Raw genomic sequence first — 22,123 nt, 5'->3', positions numbered from 1 at the left:
TGGTTGAGTATCAGAGTGTTCCATCTCGTTTCCCTTTGGAGTTGCTGTAGGTGATCTGGAAGTCTGGTTTTGAGACTTTTTTACATGTTTTCTCATTTCAACTGGGGCGGGGGTCTGTTAGCACCTGCATGGATTACCTCCTCTGAACTGGGAGAGGTGGGACAGAGGCCAGAAGCAGCAGTAGGGATGGTGGCCCAAAAGCCCTTTTCTGTGGGCTGGGAGCAGTGGGAGGGACGGTGGCCCGGAAGCCCCTTCCTCTGGGCCAGGAGCAGCGGGACAGAAGGTGGCCCAAAAGCCCTTTCCTCTGGGCTGGGAGCAGCAGGAGAGATGGTGACTGGGAGGCCCCTTCCTCTGGACCAGGAGCAGCGGGACTCAGTACCTTGGTCTGGTGGTCTGGTGTCCTCTGCATCTTTGTAGTGTGGAACCAGGTGGCTGCCTGTCTGCAGCGGGGTGATTCGGTGTCTTCCACGTGACTCAGGACCTCAGTAGGGCATGCACAGACCTGCCTGTCTGCAGTGGCCTCCAAAACAGGAATTTTGACAGTCTCATTCATTGCATCATCTTTAGGACACTTGGCACATAAGATGCATTGGATTATTTGCAGAATTAATGAATAAAGACCTATGCTCAAGAAACTCCCCTTCTAAGCCCAAACCCTAGAGAATCTTTCTCACACGTACACAGAGGGACATGTATATGGATCCTTTACAGTAGAAGAAAAATTGGAAAAGCTCTAAATGTCCTTAGTAAAGGAATGAGTAAACACATTGCAGTGTGTTTATACAAGGGAACTTAGTGATTAACATGAATTAAATTCCTTACATAGATAAAGTCAAAAACTTTGGCTAGGAGAAAAAAAGCAAATTACAAAAGATGCATTCAGTAATGCTTAAATGCCTGGATAGGAAAGCTCACCTCAGAATAAGGATAATCTGGAGAAGGGAGGAAATGGAGAGAATATGAAAGCTAAAAAGATATCTGTCATTTTCATTACTTCAAAATCTTTTACCTGAAGAAAATATGGCAAAAAGTTTACATTTGTTAAATGTTATACATTTATCTGCATATTCCTAATGTTTGGGCCGGGGATTTAGCTCAGTGGTTCCGGCACCTGCCTCGCAAGCGCCAGGTCCCAAGTTTGATCCCCGGTACCCCCCCCCAAAAAAAGTCGGTTCTCCCTAATGTTCGAAATGTTTCAAAAATTTTAAAGCATTTTAATATAGGTAAAAATAACTCTTAGTTCTCTTCCCACACTAATAAGTAACTATAGCCTCCTCCCAAGCTAATGACAATAATGGTGACAATGATGATCCTTTCCCTCTTCTCTTACTCTTTTCTTCTGTAATTCCTATTATTAACATCTACTATTCTATTTCTCTATTTTTCATGCATCTTTCCAAAAGTCATTTGATATGGTTTATAATAAAAGACATAAATGATCTCATCCATTCCCATGTCATGGGTCATGGTATATGGTGGAGCTTTAAAGTAAACATTTGTGCAATAACTGAACTTCAAATTTTGCCCCAAGCTTAGATGACAAGCACATACAACAAAGCAACTACATAGCCCATTATTACAAAGGGTATCTTGGGAAAGACAAAATTTTTATTGGGGTTAATTCTCAAAGAGATCTCTCATGTATGATTTTATACTGGGGACAGAGACATCAACAAGGTCCTTAAGAACATTTTTGCAAATGTTCATATGAATCAAGAGTTCACATGCTTTTTCTTACAACAACTTTTTTAAAAGCTGAGGATATAACATCTTAGTACAGTTCAAGAAGGGCATTCATTTCTTAGAAGCTAAAGTAACATATGCTTTCATCTAACTAAATCTCAAGATAAAATACTCAAATGGATAGGCAGGGAGCATGTGTCTTAGATAATTGTTCCTAAATATAATTTCATTTAGACAAGGTATTGATAGATGGAAACCAAACATCCATAAATTAAAGATTATAGTCAAATACCTAGACTTGTAGTTGTTATTGAACAAGAGCAGGTAGTTTTATTATCACTTGTCTCCTTTTAACTTTTTAACTTTTTATTAATTATATTGGTACATTTTAGGTATACAATATAATGACATTGATCATTGGAAATTTGCACTTTTACATAATCTCTCTTGGTTCTTATTTTTTCCTCATTTCTCTGCCCTCCCTTCAACCCCTCCACCCTTTCCTATTTACAAAGACTTTGTTTCCATTTTTTCTTTTTCTCATATTAATTCTATTCCCTTCTTTCTTTTCCCTAATGTGGGAAAAAGTTTTCACCAGCTGTCCCTCAAACAAAGGTCTACTATCTCAAATCTATAAAGAACTTAAAAAAATCAGGCCTCCCAAATTTAAAGACCCAGTCCAAAAACGGGCATCTGAAATGAACAGACATTTCTCAGATAAAGAAGTAGAAATAGCAAATAAACATGAAAAAATGTTCAACATCACTGGTCATTTGAGAGATGCAGATGAAAACTACACTGAGATTCCACCTCACCCAAGAAAGAATGGCTGCCATCACTTGTCTCCTTTTGAAATCACTTGAGAGGGAAAATTATTAAATAAAAGTCAACTTGCAGGGTTCTACATTTTCTTTTAGATTTTTCTATTATTTAAGACTAAAAGAAATACTATTTTAAAGTCCTAAATCCAGCTTCCATGGGCCATGACATGTGGAAATTTACCGATAGCACTTTTTGTATATCTTTTCTAATGCCTTGTAGTATAGACATATATTACAGGGATTTCAATGTGGGTTAAAAAAAAAAAAAAAGAAAGACTACACTTTCAGTTTCCCACACCAGAGAAACTAAAAGGTATAATAGATAATGTGAAATAGGAAGAAAAGGTCCGAAGGGGAAGGGGAAGAGGGAGGGGCTGGGGAAAGGAAAGAAGGGAATGGAATTAATATGAGGAAAGGAAAAAATGGAAACAAAGTCTTTGTAAATAGGGAGGGGTGGAGGGGTTAAGGGGGCCAGGGGAATGGGGAAAAAATAAGAACCAAGATATATTATGTAAAGGTACAAATTTCCAATGATGAATGTCATTATATTGTATATCTAAAATGTACCAATAAAATTAATTTTTTTAAAAAAGACTACAATTGAAGGCCCACTTACCCATTGATTACTTCTCCTACCACTAGCAAAATAAGGGAAAGAGACTTAATATCCAACAATACTGAACTTAAGGTAGAAAATCGGGTATAGCTACAAAGACCTTGTGATAATGATCGTTTCCATTTGTATCACCTTTTTTATCCTTTTATGCATAGTCTCATCTAATCCTCACCAGAACCATGTGAGATGGTTCATAACAACAAAATTTGACAGGAATGAGGTCCCTTAGGGCAAGTGGTAACTTGACCCAAATCATGGAACTTAGTAATATAATTAGGACTTGAACTCATGAATCCAGGCTACAAACCCAGTTGCCGCCTTTTTTATGGAAAGCGGGATAGCTGTGAACTCTTTGGTAAGAGAGCCAAGGTATAGGACTGCTATCCCTTCTCTTCCAAGGACAAGGCTTTGTGATCTTCATTCCATCTGTCATGTGTTTGGGAGGGTGTTACAATTTGAATATATCTTTACTATGTCATATGTTTGATGTAATTCTCAAATTTATCTTAATGGTATTTCAAATGGTTATCACCAAAGGAGGTAATTAGGGTCAGATGAGTTCATGAGGGTAAGGCCTATGATGGTATTATCAGCTGGTATTAGTGGATGGTATTTGTAGCTAGCACATTTGCTTTGTCTCACCATGTGACACTTTCTGCGACGTTATGAAGCAGCAAGGCCCTCACCAGAAACTGAGCAGGTACCAATGCCATATTCTTGTACTTTCAACCTCTACAGCTGTGAGCCTAAATAAGCTTCTTTTCTTTATAAATTACCTAGGCCTACTCTGGTATTTTGTGATAGCAATAGAAAATAAAGTAAGAGAGAGCTATTAAGCATAATCACAGACTTTCTCTATAGCTCTTCCCACACCAATCCTCCATGACAGAATAATAAAGCTTACTTCAGAATCACATTGTCTATTAAAAGAGGAAGCCAACTACAAAGAGAGAGTATCTGTTGGGAAAGCTTTTTAAAGATTCTTTAATGGATTGGACTTGCAATTAATATAATCAGAAACAAGAGCAGAGTCACAGTTAAAAGCTGATCGGAGAGCACATCCCAAGTGATATGCGAAATAGCCTTTCAGCAATGACGGTCATAGTTTTTAATGAATTCATAAGCAGATTCACAAGGATTATTTTCAAACAAGTTATGCTTTCTTTCCTTTTGTGTTTATTTCTCCTACATTTGGAGCTCAGTGTTATAAGATAAAATGAATTTCTTCAAGTATGGAACTTAGCTTCATACTTATTTAATAATTAAGAGTAATCTAAAAAGCATAGAGCTTTCCGTACCATAACTGGTCACATTTTCAACCTCTCTAAGCCAAAGCTTAGAGGAAGGGACCATGGTCTACTCAAGTAGAGTGGGAAGGCTTGGGACACACTGTGTGTAAAGCTTTTCCACAAGTATCAGAGTCACCTTGTAGTAGATCAGTGCAGCTAAGGGACTAGGAGAACTTGAAGCCCAGGAATATTAAGTAGCAGGCCTAATATAAGCCAGTGTTGACCTCCATTTATCCAAATGTATAAGCATACTATTAAGTGACCCCCCCATCCCTTGTTTGCGTCACTCACTTCAGTTGACTAACAGGTATCATACCTGATACAAAGCACTTTTTAACAGTACCTAAATGTCTCCTGTGTGCACAGGTGTCTGTTTCAAATTAGTCATCATAAATATGACTCCAGCAGCCAATGCCGCTCTAAAAAGAAATGCCCTGGTGTTAGCAAAATAAATGTTCCCATAGACATTAAAGCAGCTATCCAACTGTAATCAGTTATATGGAGCCTTTCTTTATTTAAAAAAAAGATTAAATCAACAAAATAAGACTTAGGTACCACACTATACACTTAGCAGAGGTTTAACCCAAGTGTCTGTCCTTGATGAGGATGGATTGGCTGGGGTGGCAAGGGAAACTCAGGCAAAACAGGAGGAAGAAATTTCTCTGTAGGATGGGCACACTTCTCTGTGCACGTCTCACTGCTAGAGTCTGATTTCAAGGGGACTCATCAAAGAAATTCCATCTTTCTCAGAAATGATTTCTGTTTTTCCAGAGCAGGAGAACCTGTGCTAAGATCAATGGAATATCTTACCTGAACCACCATAAGATATCAAATTTAGTGCAAGAACATTGCTTAAAAGTGACCAGAAGACTGTTATTTGTCAAAGTTAAAATTTAGGAGCGAGAACATCATTTAAATTAATGCATTATTTTTATTTTGGGCCTGCTAAAAGTCTTCCAGTGTCACATGATTTAAAAAAAGCAATTTTTAATCCTGGTGGAACATCAGAAATATCAGGGTTATCAGGGAAGAAGCTATAAAAACATACCAAATTCTGCACCTCAACCCCTCACTCTAACCAAATGGAATCTCTAGAAAAGGGGGCCTGGACAGTCTTGTTTTTTAAATCTTCACAAAACTCTGATGCATAGTGAGATCGAAAACTACTAGTCTCTAGTATTTAAAAAAATCAGGAAATCACACAAATATTGTGGGTTTGGGTCAAACAATAGAAAATCTTGAGTGCTAGGATGCAGAGTACTTTACTGAATGGCTACTGGAAATCACTAAATTAAATCTTAAAAATAAACTTCGTGGCAATGTGCTAGACCATCTAGAGGGGGGAAATTAGAGACTAATTAGTTGGCTACTAAAAGATATAGTAAGGACTCAAACTTTTGTTGGGGAATCACAATAGGAATAGAAAGAAGAGAACAAATTGAATATATGTTGATAAGGAGAACTGGAGAGGATTTAAGAACGAAGTGAATGCAGGCAATCAAGGGAAAGGGGCCGGTGAAAGATGGCTTCCAGACTTCAAGAAGATCAGTAGCTCTGTTACAACACAAGTGGGAAGTTGGGAGGAAAAGCTGAGGGAGTAGGGGGAAGAAATACTGCATATCACATTTCAGGAATTTGAGAATTTAGGTGGAATTGCAAAGAAAGCAGCTAGAGAAATTTGGAGATTAAAAAGCATGGATAGGTCTCAGAGATATTCCCTAGAAAAGATTAAATGAAAATATGGTTAAAATGGCTTCTAGGAATGGAATGGGGTCCAGAGAGATTATACCCTCTCTTATTCCGCTTAGCTCTCTTAGGTGAGACTGTCCATATATTTTAAATAATTTTGTCCAATAGAAGTATAGTGTCTTAGATGTGAGACATGAATTTTAGACATAAGAGTGTTTACTTACTCACAGGTTTTTATAAAATAATTTGTAGATCAATATTCATTACTTTTTCAATTAGAAAAATCTATGCATTTTGGTGCCCACTTCCCACTCTGAAACATTCTTTCAAGAAAAAAGCTTTTTAAAATGTTAAGATTGCTCTGGTGTATGTCATAGGTACCAGCGGGGAGTTCAGCAATTAGAATAACAGTTTTGTTTAACACAATCCAGAAACAGACATGATCAGGAAAATGGATAAAATATTTCAGGGTTAGAGAGAATCTGTGTGCTATTGAGCCATAAAATAATATTTTAGCTAATTATCTTAATTTTCCTTATCTCTGAAGAGTAACTTCATGTATAATGTTAACATTGTAGTACAAGAAAGAACCTCCAGAGATCATCTGCTTTTATGCAACTGAATATCTAAATTATCCAGAATGAAAAGTTGTCCAAGCTCTTAAAGAAATTTGGAACTTCCCTTGACAACCCATTCCAATATTCTGAGGTTATGATAGTGATGAATTTTATCTTGATAGCAAAATAAATATGATGTAGATATGATGGGGTAAAAAGAAGAGAGGATTCTCTCTCTCCTTCCTTTCTTTTCTTTTTTTTTTTTTTTTTTGTAGCACTGAGGATTGAACCCAGGGCCTTTACAATAAGCTACATCCCTAAGTCTTTTTATTATATTTTTATTTTAAGACTGAGTCTCAGTAAGTCTTTAAGTTGCCTAGGCTGGGCTTGAACTTGGGATCCTGCTGCCTAAACATCCCAGAGTGCTGAGATTATAGGCATGTGCCACCATGCCTGGCTGAGATATTTCAAGTATAAAGTTCCATCCATGTCCCAATGGTTGTCTTGCTGAGAAGTCAAAATCATATCCAAATAGTATCATATACTAAATTCTAAGAAAGCTTCATTTAGAAGCATGATAGAAAAAAAATTTATTCAAGATCCTACCTAAGGTGTTCAAATTCTCAAAACAGTAAAATGTAAAAACGAATGGTCCTTTGGGTATCCAGCTACTGCCAATTATCTAGTTGTCGATTTGAGAGGAGGCCATTTGCTTTTTACAACTAAACTGATGTTGTTCTCCTTTGAATAGATCTATCTTCAAAGGCCAAATACATATCAGCAAATGAAAGACATAAATAAGCTTCCTGTCCAACTCTTTCTATTGTGGAATAAAATTATAAACTGGAAGGATGAACTTGATTACCAAATTCCCATTCCCAGTTCCACTGAATAAAGCCAAATAACTAATCCTGATCATGTGCAGGGGCAGATTAACCATCACTTCAAAGCTTAGGAATAGAATTTGAAAAACCTGCACCCAAAGTGTCACTGCAAATAGATGTTTGCTCTTCCTTGGGAACTCAAAGTTAAGCTCTGTTGCTGTCACAAAGAGTAAGTGTGGCCCAGCGCTAAACAGTAAAGCCACATTTCAATGTCATTCATAATTTAAGGCTGGAAATTTTACCTCTGTTTTTAAGTTGCAATTAACTGGCTATATTATAATAGTTGGCTAAGAGCAGAGACATTTGACTGCTGCCCTTTCATTATTAATTAAGGATTAAGATTACTTATGACACATCGTTTTGTGTTCACTAACAGTTCTGGTGAAATCACATTTCTATTATGCAAGGTATTAAATATATGAATGGTCCTTGGAAAACTTTCTAAGTTTAGTTTGTAACTGGTATGTTCCTTTACAGATTTGCCCTCTGAAAATCCAATAATGAATCATGTCCTCACAAGTATTTGCCTTTTTATAGGTATTAATTAAATGTTTATCATTGCTTATAATTAATTATTTTCTCCTTTCTTAACATATCTATTGATTTACATACTGGAGATGTCATAGATTCCATAATGGTCAGAGAATACATTAATACACTAAATGAGAGCAGTTGATTTCATTATTTCAGTAACCATTTGAAAATAAAGCAGAAAGATCTTCAGCTGTTAAAAATGGTGACTTAGCCCACATTTGTATTTTCTTAATGAGATCCTTCATATTTTTTACAGCAAGTTGGAAGATACAGAGGTGCCCTTCAGAGTGTCTCCACATATCATTAGCATTTCTCTTTATGTTCAAACAGCCAGTTCTAAGGCTTTCTTTCCAAACTGTTGAGAGACTGACTTATTTTCAAACCAAGAATGTATAATGATAGGAGTTACATGGAACTGCCTTATCTGACATTCCTATTAAGATACCGCAAAGTATTTAGCTAAGATTTGTTACCTTGTCCCCCTGACAAGTCAACATAACTCAAAATTCAAGGCACCAGAACAGTGCCAGGCATTTTATTCACAGCAGAACTCAACACTCCCAGGTGTATGTGTGACCAGACCATCCTACCACATGGTGGCTGCCAATGTGGAAGAAGCAGGCAGGAGCCTGCGAAGGATCTCGAGTGAACTCAGCCACACTTCCCATAAAACTGCTCTTATTTAGAGAGCTTTGCAGATGGACATATCATAAAATGTGCTCACGATTTGAAAATGTGCCAAAAGGAACAAGCAAGTCCTGACTTTAGTTGAGAATCAAAGCTAGATATGCAGTGCTGAGCAGACAGAGTGGAGAGACATTTAATGATTCATCTAACCATTGGCTTTCAGGAGGGCTGGAAAGGCACCAGCCTCTGGCACATGTGAAGAGGTTTTTCCCCCTTAGCAATACAGGCCCTGAGACAAAAAACATGAAGCAAGAATGGGCAAGGAAGACAAGAGAATAATCGTGGTGTTATTTGGGCAATACCTCGTTCTCTTCCCCTGAGATGGGAGACATGATGCATAAGCTCATGTCTTTCAATTATTTTTTTCCAATACTAAATATCATAATTTTTAATCATTGCTTATTAAAAAGATTTATTTTATTAAAATATTCACAGTCACTGCAAAGCATTTTTTGTATTAGTATATTTTATGATATGGAATACTTACCTTCATCTTAGGGAACTGGTTCAAACACATATTGCACCTTGATCATTGTTACTCCCTCTTCCCCACCACTACCATCCTCTTCTCTGCCCCTTCCCCAGGTCCAAGTTATAGCAAGACAAGATACTGCACTTTTTGGAAATCAAGTGAAACTCCTTTCAACAAAATTTCATGTTAGGACTTTTTAAATGCCATCCAAGGGCTCTATTTTAAGATTGGGAAAAGGCTCTTCATATTAAAATACTTTTCAATAAATTACTATCCAATACAAATACTTGCTTCTTTTTCCTCCTAAGTAGCTTGTCAGCAGTAGAAGCCCTAAAAACCTCATGCATGCACATATCATGTCCAGTACCTCCCACTAGTCCACTCCAAATAAACACGCACTCCCATAATCTCAAGCTGGTTTCTGAATAAATGTACATTTCTAAGTGTAATGTCCAGGCTGATTTCTGAAGTAACAGCCACAGGAAATTCCCCTTTCCTCCTTCCTATTACACAGCCATCCCAAGTATGTTCTACATGAAAATTCTCTTTTTTGTACCGGAGATCAAACTCAGGACCTTGTGCTTGCGAGGCAGGCACGGTGCCACTGAGCTAAATCACTAGCCCTCTACATGAAAATTCTGGAACCATAAGGTCACCTTTCCTTTTCTTCCTTTTCTTATCTCTGCATCTCCAAATTTCTTAAAACTCCAACTAGAAAATGAAGTCCCAAAAGGTATAACAGATAATGTGAAATAGGAAGAAAAGGGGCAAAGGGGAAGGGGAAGTGGGAGGGGGAGGGGAAGGAAAGAATAGAATTAATATGAGAAAATGAAAAAATGGAAACAAAATCTTTGTAAATAGGGAGGGATGGAGGGGTTGAAGTGAGGGCAGGGGAAGGGGGAAAAAATAAGAACCAAGGGAGATTATGTAAAGGTGCAAATTTCCAATGATGAATGTCATTATATTGTATACCTAAAATGTACAAATAAAATTAATTTTTAAAAAAAGAAAACAAAGTCCCTTTAAAGTCTCTGATGTAAAGAGGGGGGAATTAGTAAAGAAAAATATTTGTTTAATCATTTTAGTGACCATATCCTTAAACTCCACTTAGCATCTTTTTTCCTTCCTTTTTATCCACAGGATCTGTCCTTGAAGAGAAAACATACAACAATTTCCATTACTGGCACTAATATAATATCACAGTGAATCCAAGGTTGCAATTAGTAAATGGAAACAAAAAATACTCTTATAAAGATAAATCTCCATAACTGGACCTAACCTCCTATCTTTCAAAGCTGAAGCCAGAACTATTAGAACATGTTCCAGATGTTATCTCCTGTGGGCAGCCCTGCTTGGACCCTGTCTCCTAGAAGAGAAAACTCCTCTGTGTTCCTATAACACTGTAATATTTGAGCCTTTGAGATATCATTTTATACATTCTATCAGAGTTCACTATTAATATGCCATGATCTTTCCTAGATGATAACCTATCTGAGGGTAAAGCCCATAACATATCTATCATTACACAATCAATTCTTCACACAAATTTTATCAATATAGAAGTTACCAAAAAAATGTGTGTTGAGTGAATGAATAAAATAAATGAGAACACAGGTCAGGGATTTAGTGCAGTGGTGCTGCTGCCTGCCTTGCAAGCGCAAGGTCCCAAGTTTGATCCCCAATACCATAAATAAAATAAATGAGAACAACATCTTGAAGAAGGAAACCTTACATCAAATTTGACAATCTTGGCAACTGATTGTCTTTTGAAGGAGGTACAGTAGGGTGGAGATCTAATTTAACAGAAAATGGATAATGTGAAATCAAAACAGAAAAAAATAAAAAACACAAATAGCACTTTTTTCTATAATTCTATCATTATCAATATTATGACCTAATTAGATTCATATGCTGTATGTCTTAAAAGTATTCATCATGACTGTGATAATTGAAAGTCTGTGTCTAGAAGCACTTGGCCTTCAACAGCTTAAGACTACAGAAGTGTGGCCGGAGATTTAGCTCAGTGGTTTCACCGCCTGCTGCACAAGCACAAGGATCCGAGTTAGATCGCCAGTACCAAAAAACAAAAAAACAAAACAAGAAAAACAACAACAACAAAAAGACTACAGAAGTGGACGGAACTACTAACTCCAGCCACAGAGGTAATATACTAGAGGAATGTGCTAGTCTTGTTGTCACCCTGGTTTTATATAACAATGCGCCCACTGGACATGCTGAGAATGCACTGAGAGGAAATGAGAACCCAGTGGAATTCTCAAGAGAAGTCAATCTTTTGGGTGAGAAATCTCTGTTCCCATTCTACCTTTTCCAAACATTTGAATCTGAATTACCATTCATGAGTCAACAGTGATTTCATAAGAGAGAGGAAACAAAGTTGCACTGCCATAACAGCCACAAGTTATCAGAATTACTTCAGTCAGGTAGTTACAGTACTAAAATAGAGTCAGTGTAGGAAAATGACCTAGACAAAGAGCTATTCTGAGGAGTCACCTGAATCCAAGAAATGGCATCAACTAAAAAAAAAAGGTCTGGATTTCAAAGCATGTAATACCTAGATTATGCATCACCTTTGTAGTCTATAAACTCTGAGTTTTAGGTGCTTTTTTATTTCAGGATTAATTTCACTTTAAAATATTAATTTGTATACTACTAAATTAAAATTTTGATATTTCATTATCAAGAAAGAAGACTTTAGAAAATGTCTCTGCTTGTCAAAATTGGTCCTTCAGGATCTGAAAACTAATTCCCTCCAGAGAAAACATAAGGCCTACTATTGAAGCAAAGTATGTAGAACATACCTCTCTCCCTGCTGCCTTCCTAGAAGATCCCATCGAGTTGTTCTAATGAGCCGATGCTCTCACTTTGGCCTCTCTCACACTCCAGGCTTTAGCATCTAAATCTAAGTGGAGTCCACAAGACTAACAAAATCACAGGCAATTTATCCAGTTGGATCATGGTCTGTTATCAAAAACAAGTCCTGCTTCTCCAAAACAAGGCAGCACATAAAAAGATCTTAGTATCTTCAATGGTTTGCTCCTACACACTTAATAAATTCTGTAGAGAAATTAATCCAATAAATAGATTTTCAGGTCACCAACCAGACATGATGCTGGTCAAGAAATCAATATTCATGGTAGAATAAAAATTTTGAAATACTACAATAATGTTAATGAATAAGAAATACTTTTCAAAAAGGCTTGTAAAAGAGAAGATGCAAAGTATATGTAAGAACATATTTTTCTTTATCCCTTATCCAGAAATATGTATGTTAAAAAAAACTTTCAAGTGTACATCTAGAGTCAAAGATAACCAAACTCTATCCATGAGAATCACCCTTAGTGGCAATACCACTGTAGGGACTTAAAAACCAGACAAGTTTATTCTACATCTTGTGATACCAGAAAACTAAACATGAATACTAAGTGTGAAAGAAAATTCTTAAGCTGATTTCAAATCACAGGCATATGTTTGGCTGAGAAAACACATTGAGGAATACACACTCCAAAGGAAAATCCTTTAAAATGGAATCACTGGCACCAGACCCACTGCCTGTTAAATTGTTTGACCAAAAAGACTACTTCAAGAACCCTCAATTCTTTACCTTTATAACCAAGCAGGAAAATTTGGAAACAGTCCTGAAACCATAACCTTAACTTGTGAACAATCCCTTTTCCAAATAGTCCAACTGCCTTAGGAGCCAAAAATCAGGCAACCTCTTCCTCTTCCTCTCCCACCAAAGAAAAAAGAATTCCCAAAGGTCATTAGTTCTGTTACAAACAGAACACAACAGCACTCTATAGATCCAACACTATTTTTAGTAGTCATAATTATATAATTTTAAGTCATTTTTCCCATGGGCTCATTTCCATCTTATCTTTAGGATTAGTGTATATTCATATGTATACCCACATATATATGCTAAAAGAGCTTCAATTGAGTATTTAAAGTCAATGACAGTTTTTAAACTCATAACAGGGTTCCCAGCCAATGTTGTGGCCCACTGGGGACCCATACCAGAGCCCTGACAATCCAGAAGCTCCCACCCTGCCCCCAGCTCATGCCGTGACACTCCAGGTCCTATGCTGGGGCCCAGAGCCAAGCATCCAATCTCCAGCCCCTGGATTCTCCACAGCACAGGGCAACTGTCTAAAACCAACAGACCAACCTGATGCAAGAAGACACACTCAGGAGAGTCTTGCTTCAGGACTGAAGTGATGCCCTTCCACAGACCCTGAGTGAGAGACGACCTTGTTCTCCCAAGTCTTGGGGCAGGTAAGAGCTAAATAGAGATCTCCTGGGATCCCCTGGGAGACCTGGGCTTCACCCAGATAGATCACAGGGCCTGTATGAGGTTGTGGGAGGCTAAGATTTGTAGAAGTAATCATCAGAGGAGGTGATCCTGAAGAAAAAGGCATGTAGTCTAGTGCAGTGATGCTGAACCTTTTAGAGACGAGTGCCCAAACTGCAACCCCAAACCCACTTATTTATCTCAAAGCGTCAACACTGAAATTAAACCTTGTCGGGAGCAATGCTTCATAATTTTGGGGAAAAATCATTTGGTTAGCTTAGTTCTCCTGCCTACAGCCCAGCTATGGAATTCTGAGACATAATTCCATTTTGGCCTCCGGTCACAACTGAGACCTCAAAAATCCAGTGATGCTGTGATTCTCCAGGACAAGAAACATCCTGGGAGCTGAAAACATCCTAGGAGGAACAAACATCTACTCAGTTCCTCATTGTTCTTGGATTGTTAGATCTTATTTAGGCAGGATGTACTGATCTCTCTGCAAGTCATTTGTTACATTTGTTTCTCCTGGTGTACTGTATAAAAGGTGCGGTAAGCTGGGGGCTTTCATCTTTGCTGTCCAGAGCAGCACTGATCAGACTCAAAGCTCAGCTTCTCAGTCTCATTTTTCTACCTTTCCTGTAATTCGCCATGTACTGCCGTGGCTCACAGGAGACTAGGACTTACTGCAGAGGTTCTAGTAAGGTCCCCTTTCCCTGTTCCCTACAAAACCTGAATAATGAGGTTTTAGTTTAGAAAGAACATTACATTAGCATCTTTTGTCTTAAAAGAAAAACAAATAGCATGCATGTTACAGGTTCACTGCCACTGGTCTAGTGGTATGTTTGAACACTGGCACTGCCACCAACATCCAAAAGAAATCAGTACTCTGTATTACTACAGGTAAATATAAGGGGAGCTTTACTGTCACTAAAATCACAGTCCTCTCTGTTTTGATGGAGGGCTCTTCATTATGTTTTGTCTGACGGGGGATGTCTGGGTTGTCCTCTGCCTCTATTCAGATTCTTGCCCTCACTTCAGCAAAGAAGGGAAAAGTAGGGCTCTTAGTGAGAAATGGGGGAGTCAAGTCTGGTATAGTGGAAAACAAAAGTTTGTTGAAGTGAAAAGCAGAAGGAAACTATCTTAGCAGCAGTGTGATGCTACAAGATGGGGGCATCTTGCTCAGGATGCCCAGTGCGTTTGAGATGTGCTTCACACTTATAGGGGTAAGTTGGTTTCTAAAAATAACTTTCATTGATTGATGGTCTAGGCCAATTTGGGTCTTAGCCATTGTTTCTGGGAAGGGGACAAAGTCAGCATAAGTAAATGTGAGTAACACTTTCATAAGGATACAGTAGGGTACATTTTCTCAAGTACATGGTACACAGATAAGCATGTGATGATTTTTGCAATGGCAGTCATCCATGTTTTACCCTGAGTTTTTTGTTTCTGCTCCTCTGCCTCTACAATCAGAGGTTCCTAGAGTTTGTCAATATCCAATTAATATTTGGTGCCATCGTTGTTGCTGAAGTTACACTACCATAGACAAGGTAACATACAGTAGTAGTGGCTGGCAATTGGTTTTCTCTCTATGCCAACATCTGGATTCCCTGGATGGTCATAAAAATACTGTGGCTCACTCCTGAAGAATGAGGCACTGGGCCAAAGAACTTGCAAGCCCCAACACAAAATTAAACATAAACGTGAAAAGGCAGGGCAACAAAATGCATCCAGACTCCCACAGCTCCCCCAAAATCAGTACAGGGGTCAATGAGGAGGAGATTATAAACTACACAGCAAGTCTGAAAGGATACCAAACAGGATACTTGTTTTACCGAGGAGGTAAAACAGTTCTGTAAGATCCTTGGTGAATTTAAAGAAGATAGAACTAATCACATAATGACCATAATGAAACAAATGATCAGTGAGGCTAGAGAAGGGACTAATAAACAGCTATTGTTGCTAAAGACAGACATGCAAAATATGAGAGTGCAACAAAGAAAAGAATAGGAGTCCATAAAGAAGTTTAAACAGAAATCCAGGAGATTAAAAACATCGAGATGTTCAACATTTTAAAAATCCAGATTTTCAACATTAAAAGTATGAGTAGCAGAAACGACTAACACAAAGACAGAGTGTCAGATCTGGAAGACAGGGTTTAAATCAATGATCAATTAATGAGGGATACCTTAAAAACAACAGGGCACATCACATGAAAAATAGATCCAATAGCTCCTAGATGACTGAAAGAGGTCTAATATAAGATTAATTATAATTACTAAAAAATCAGAAGACAGCAAAAAAGGCATATAAAATCTGCTTACACAAGTAATAACAAAATTTTCAGTCATGGAAAAAGACTCTTACATACAGATAAATGAAGAGTATAGAGCCCTAAGTAGCTATGATCAGAAAAAAAACCTCTCCATGCCACATAATAATTAAAATACCAGAAATACAACACAAGAACAGAATCATAAAGACTTCTACAGAAAAGCACTAAATCACCTATAAAGGAAAACCTATCAGAATTACAAGAGATACCTCAACACAAACTTTAAAGGCAAGGAGAGCATGAGATGAAGTGTTTCAAGTTCATAAAGAAAGCAACTTCCAATCCAGACTGTTATATCCTGCAAAATTAGCTCTCAAAACTGATGGAGAAATAAGATACTTCCAGATAAAGAAAACCTAAACAAATTCATGACCATCAAATCAACACTCCAAAAATTCTGAAGAATATACTAGAAGACAATGAAGCCAACAATGTCAAAAGATCCAATGAAATAAATACATTATGTGGGGATAATAATTAAGTAGGAGAGAATACAAAACAGGAAGAGGAAATTAATACAAAGACAGGTATAAATCTATACTTACCAATTATAACTATCAATGTTAATGAACTTGACACCCATCAAAAGACACAGATTGGCAGAATAGACCAAGAAACAAACTCCAACAGTATCCTATATACAAGAAATACATTTAACACATAAAGAAATTCATAGACTAAAAATCAAAGGATGGAAATCAATATTCAGCACAACAGGAATCAATAAACAAGCAAGAGCAGCTATCCTATTTTCAGACAAAGCAGATTTCAAGACTAGGCTGATTAAAAGAAACAAAGAAGGACATTATATATTAGTTAACAGAACTATTCAACAGGAAGAGATGACAATTACAAACATATATACATCAAATCACAGTGCATCCAACTTCATAAAACAAACTATAGTGGACATAAAAGATCAAATACACATCAATACAATTACAGTGAAGGATCTCAATACCCCACTATCACAAATAGATCAACTAAACAAAAGGTCAACAATGAAATATCAGAGTTGAACCAAACATTTGAACAAATGGACTTAATGGATACATACAGAGTGTTCTACTCAACAAAAAAGAATACACATTCTTTTTGGCCATATTTGGTACTTTCTACAAAATAGACCATATACTAGTTAATAAAGCATGCCTCAGTAAAGGCCAAAGAATACAAATTTTACCATGTATATTATCAGATCATAGTGCAATGAAACCAGGATTCAATACCGAAGAAAACCACAGAAACTATGAAAACTATGGAAATATGGAAATTAAACAACACACTCTTGAATAATCAATGGGTCACAGAGGAAATTAAGGAAGAAATAAGACAGTTTCTAGAATTAAATAATAAAGCCAGCACAACATATTAGAACTTATGGGACACAATCAAAACAGATCTAAGAGGGAAGTTTATAGTGGTGAACACCAACATCAGAAAAATAGAATAACCCCAAATAAATAACCTAATGATGTATCTCAAGGTCTCAGAAAAACAAGAACAAGTGAAACCCAGAGCTTGTACAAGGAAGGAAATTATAAAAATCAGAGCAGAAATTAATGAAATGGAGACTAAAAATAATACAAAGAATCAATGAACTGAAAAGCTGGTTCTTTTAAAGAATAAATCATAGACAAATCCTTAGCCAATCTCACCCAAAAAAGGAAAGAAAAGACACAAATTAATGTGATTAAAAATGAAAAAGTTGGGCCAGGGATTTAGCTCAGTGATTTTCGCCTCTCAAGGACTCTGCCTTGAGCACAAGGGCCCGAGTTTGACTCCCCGGTACCAAAAGAAAGAAAGAAAAAGATGAAATCACAACAGACAATGCTGAACTCCAGAGAATTATTAGCAACTATATCATAAACATACCTGCCAAACAATTGGAGAACTTAGAAGAAATAGAGAGATTCCTAGATACATTCAAATTGCTATAACTGAACCAAGAAGACTTAAAAATCTTAAACAATCCAATAATGGGTAATGAAACTGAAGCAGTAATTTAAAAAAAAAAAAAAAACTAAAGAGATGCCCAGGACCTGATAGATTCACAGCTGAATTCTACAAGAACTTCAGGGAAGATCTAACACTAATACTCCTTAAACTTTTTAATGAAATTGAGAGGGAAAGAGTACTTCCAAAATCTTTCTCAAAAGCTAACATTATCCTGACCCCAAAACCAGATAAGGATCCAACCAAAAATGAGAACTATAGGCCCATTTCTCTAATGAACATAGAGACAAGAATCCTTAACAAGGTACTGGCAAACAGAATGCAACAAATCATCAAAAAGATCACACACTATGATCAAGTAGGCTTCATCTCAGGGATGCAAGGATGGTCAACACACACAAATCAATAAGTGTAATTCATCACATAAACAACAAGGACAAAAATCCATGATCATTTTGACAAACTCCAACATCCATTCATGATGAAAAAAAAACCCTGAAGAAAATAGGTATAGAAGGTCCTTATCTCAACATGATAAAAGCCATTTATGACCAAGCATTATATTAAAAGAGAAAAAGTTGAAAGCCTTCCCTTCAAAATTAGGAATAAAACAAGGATGTGCATTATCACTACTCCTGTTCAACATAGTCCTTAAAACATTAGCTAGAGCAATCAGGCAAGAGAAAGATATAAAAAGGATATGTATAGGAAGAAAATAAGTCATCATTATATGCAGATGACATGATCCTTTACTTACAAGACCTAAAAAACTCCACCAAAAAACTCCTAGAATTGATAACCATCCTCAGCAGTATAGCAGGAAACAAAATAAACACATAGAAATCAGTAGCATTCCTATACGATGATAATGAAGAACTCACTGAAAAATAAATTAGGAAAACAATACCATTCACAAGAGCATCAAAAAATTAAGGTTTTTTTCCAAAAAATTAACTATTAACCTAACTAAGGAAGTGAAAGACCTTTACAATGAAAATTACATCATCCTGAAAAAGGAAAGCAAAGAGGACATCAGAAAACGGAAAAGTATTCCCTGTTCCTGCTTAGGCAGATCCAACATAAACAAAATAGATATGCTTACAAAACTGATATAGAGATTTAGTGCAATCATAATCAAAATACCAATGTCATCTCTCACAGAGCTAGAGAAAACAATCCTACAATTTATATGGAATCAGAAGACACCTAGAATAGCAAAAGCAATCCTAGGCAATAAAAGCAAAGCAGGTAGTATCACAATCCCAGACTTGGAGTTATAAAAGCTACAGCGATTAACAGCATCTTACTGGCATAAAAAACAAGCAGGTTAATCAATGGAACAGAATAGAAAAAGCAGAAATAACCCTAGCCACATAAAGCTATTTGATCTTTAACAAAGGAGGCAAAAACATAAACTGGAGGAAATATACCCTCTTTAATAAATGATGCTGGAAAAATTGGATATCCACATGCAGAAGATTGGGCCTATATCCATATATCTCACCATGTACTAAACTAAAATCAAAATGGATCAAAGATCTAAATATTAAAAGAGAAACAATCTACTGTAAGAAGAAATAGGTGCAACTGTTTAAGACACAGCCATAGGAAAGAACTTTCTGAACAGAACTCCAATAGCACAAGAAATAATACTGAGAATCAACAAATGAGATCATATCAAATTAAAAATCTTCTGCACAGCAAAGGAAACAGAGTGAAGAAACAATTTGGAGAATGGAAAAAAAATTTCCCAAATATTCCACAGACAAAGGACTAACATCAAAAATATATAAAGAACTCAAAAATATTAGGTCCCCCACAAATTAAAGACCTAACCAAAAGTGGACAAAATGAATACTTTCAGAAGAAAAGTATAAATGGCCACTAAATACATGAAAAACTTCTCATTATCGCTGGCCATCAGAGAAGTGCAAATTAAAACTACACCGAGATGCAATCTTGCCCCAGAAAGAAATGGCTATCATCAAAAACTCTAATAATAACAAATTCTGCCAAGGATATGGGGAAAAAGAAACTCTACTACCCTGTTGCTGGAAATATAAACTAGTGCAACCTCTATGGAAATCAGTGTGTAGAGTCTTCAAAAAACCAAAAATAGAAATTCATTTGACTCAGCCTTCCCCCTTCTAGGTATTTTCCTAAAAGAGTTAAAATCATCATATTTCAGGGATACATGCATACTCATGTTTATAGCAGCACAATTTATAGTAGCTAGATCAGTCAACAGATGAATGGATAAGGGAAATGTGGTATTTATATACCATGAAGTACTGTGCAGCCACAAAGACAGATAAACTTGAGGCATTCATAGGTAAATGGATGCAACTTAAGAACATAATGTTGGGGCCCGGGATTTAGCTCAGTGGTTCCGCTGCCTGCCTTGCAAGCACAAGGATCTGAGTTCGATCCCTGATAAAAAAAAAAAAAAAAAAAGAATATAATGTTAAGTGAAATAAGACACATAGCTCAAATATCACATCATTTCTCTTATATGGGAAATGTGTCAAATGGGAGAGAGAAAGACAGAGACCAAAACAGAAGAGATAAATAGGACATAGGGAGAAGTTCAAATTCTTCCCCAGAATACAAATTCCATTGTTTTAAAAATATTTCAATATGTATGCTAATTGGTTTCATTTATACTACTAGTTTATCTTCATTGAAAAAAAGGTTTTGTATTATTATGTTTCTTTTTTGTAAGAATCTTTTCTGTTTATGTCTTTTACTCTGAGTAACTAGTTTGAAGATAATGATACACCCTGTAATAGCTACTGTTATTTTATTATTTGATTTTGAAACCTTTTTATAAAATAAAAATAAATAATAAAAAAGTAAACTCATAACAGAAGGTATGAGAGAATTTTGCCTTTGATTCTTTTCTACAAATCAAGAATATATTTAACTCTATGTTACTGGACTATGTATGCTTGGATGGAAGAAGGCAACAGAGAGAGATGGGCAGACTGCCTCTTTTAAAATAACTTTTTAAGATTTTTCACACATGTCAAGTCAAAATAAACCATCCAAACAAAAACATTCTTCATTGGATTATAAATTACACATGTGAACATGAATTATACATAGAAAAACCACTGTGGGGGGGGTTGTTCTGTCCTTAAGAAGAAGACTATAAGGGCAGGAAATCTCATATCTATAGGTGGCAGCAGCAATAAAATCATTTAGAAATAAATAAGTTTCAAGAGTTTCTCAAAACCAACCCTTTCTGATCTGTTTTATGTTCATTAAGTTCACCTTTTATTCAGTTATAAATTAGAAAACTTGTACCAAAGCTGTGTGTGCTAAATAATAAATTCTTTTCTACACAAAATACGGTATTCTCCCTAACTCTTCACCAGAATGAGGAGCAGCTTTCTCTTTAGATCTTTCTTTTATATCCTTATTCCTCATCCATACTATGTTTTCTGCCCTGCTCCCTGACAGTTCTTAGGCCTCAAAAATGTCAAGGCATCAAAAAAATTATCAGGAAAAAATCTAGGATTCAAATAGCTACACCCCTGATATTCAAGAGCTACCTGTTTTGATTCCCTTTTGCTTTCAGTGTCAAAAGCAGATGGAAAAAGGGAACAAGGAGCAGACAACTAACTGTATGCATGAAGTACAGAAGAGATTCCCTACTACCACAACTGCCTTCCAAACACTGCCTCTTGATATGTTCTTACTGCTCAAAAAAGCAGTTGCTGCCCTGGAATTCATCATCCTCATTCCTGCTTAGATAACTCTGAAAGGTATATCATGACAGGAGCTCTCTGTGAGCCCAGATAGATAATGTGGAGTGTTGGTCCTACTTTTGCCAAGTGAAATGAAAAGCAAAGAAGGAATGAAAATGACGTAAGGCATTTACATCCCAGGCTTACTCTGATTCTCCATTCTGAATGTTGGACTACAGTGCCACACAAAATGACTAAAACTTAACCCAGTGCCATTACACTCATAGGTTATTACCTTTAGGTCAGTATTGGTTCCATGCCTTGGAAATCAGTTGTAAAAATGGTAGCCTCTTTGACCCTTGGTTTTTAGAACATTTGAAACTAAAAAGAAATTTAGTCTTGAAAGAACGAAGACAAAGACCAAATGGTAAAAGAAACAAAGCATTTGGCAAACATTTTCTTCAGAGTAGAATTCAAATCTTTGTCCTTGTTTGGTAAACCTCATAGAAGATCTTGCATGGTCCTTCCTCTCTGCCTTGTCTCTTTCTACCACCCTAACCCCACCCCCAAGTTGGAAAGAAACTCATTCTTCTCATTTTCCCATA

The 22,123-nt window shown here is 36.6% G+C and overlaps 1 protein-coding gene across 1 annotated transcript in view; it reads right to left on the bottom strand.

The window, feature by feature from the left end:
- Positions 1-22,123, bottom strand: part of Mterf1 (mitochondrial transcription termination factor 1) — a 136,161-nt gene that overhangs the window by 17,011 nt on the left and 97,027 nt on the right. Inside the window, exon 2 of the mRNA XM_087204726.1 lies at positions 1-22,123. This exon is cut by the window's left edge and continues 17,011 nt beyond it; it is cut by the window's right edge and continues 63,257 nt beyond it. The gene's annotated coding sequence lies outside the window, so the exon portion shown is untranslated.

This window comes from Heterocephalus glaber, unplaced genomic scaffold (assembly GCF_053883595.1).
Source record: "Heterocephalus glaber isolate CG9 unplaced genomic scaffold, H.glaber_assembly_v1.0 deba00000546, whole genome shotgun sequence".
In the NCBI taxonomy this organism is placed as follows: Eukaryota; Metazoa; Chordata; class Mammalia; order Rodentia; family Bathyergidae; genus Heterocephalus; species Heterocephalus glaber.
The sequence above is the reverse complement of the archived record's forward strand: the minus strand, read 5'-3'. Positions and strand labels throughout refer to the sequence as shown.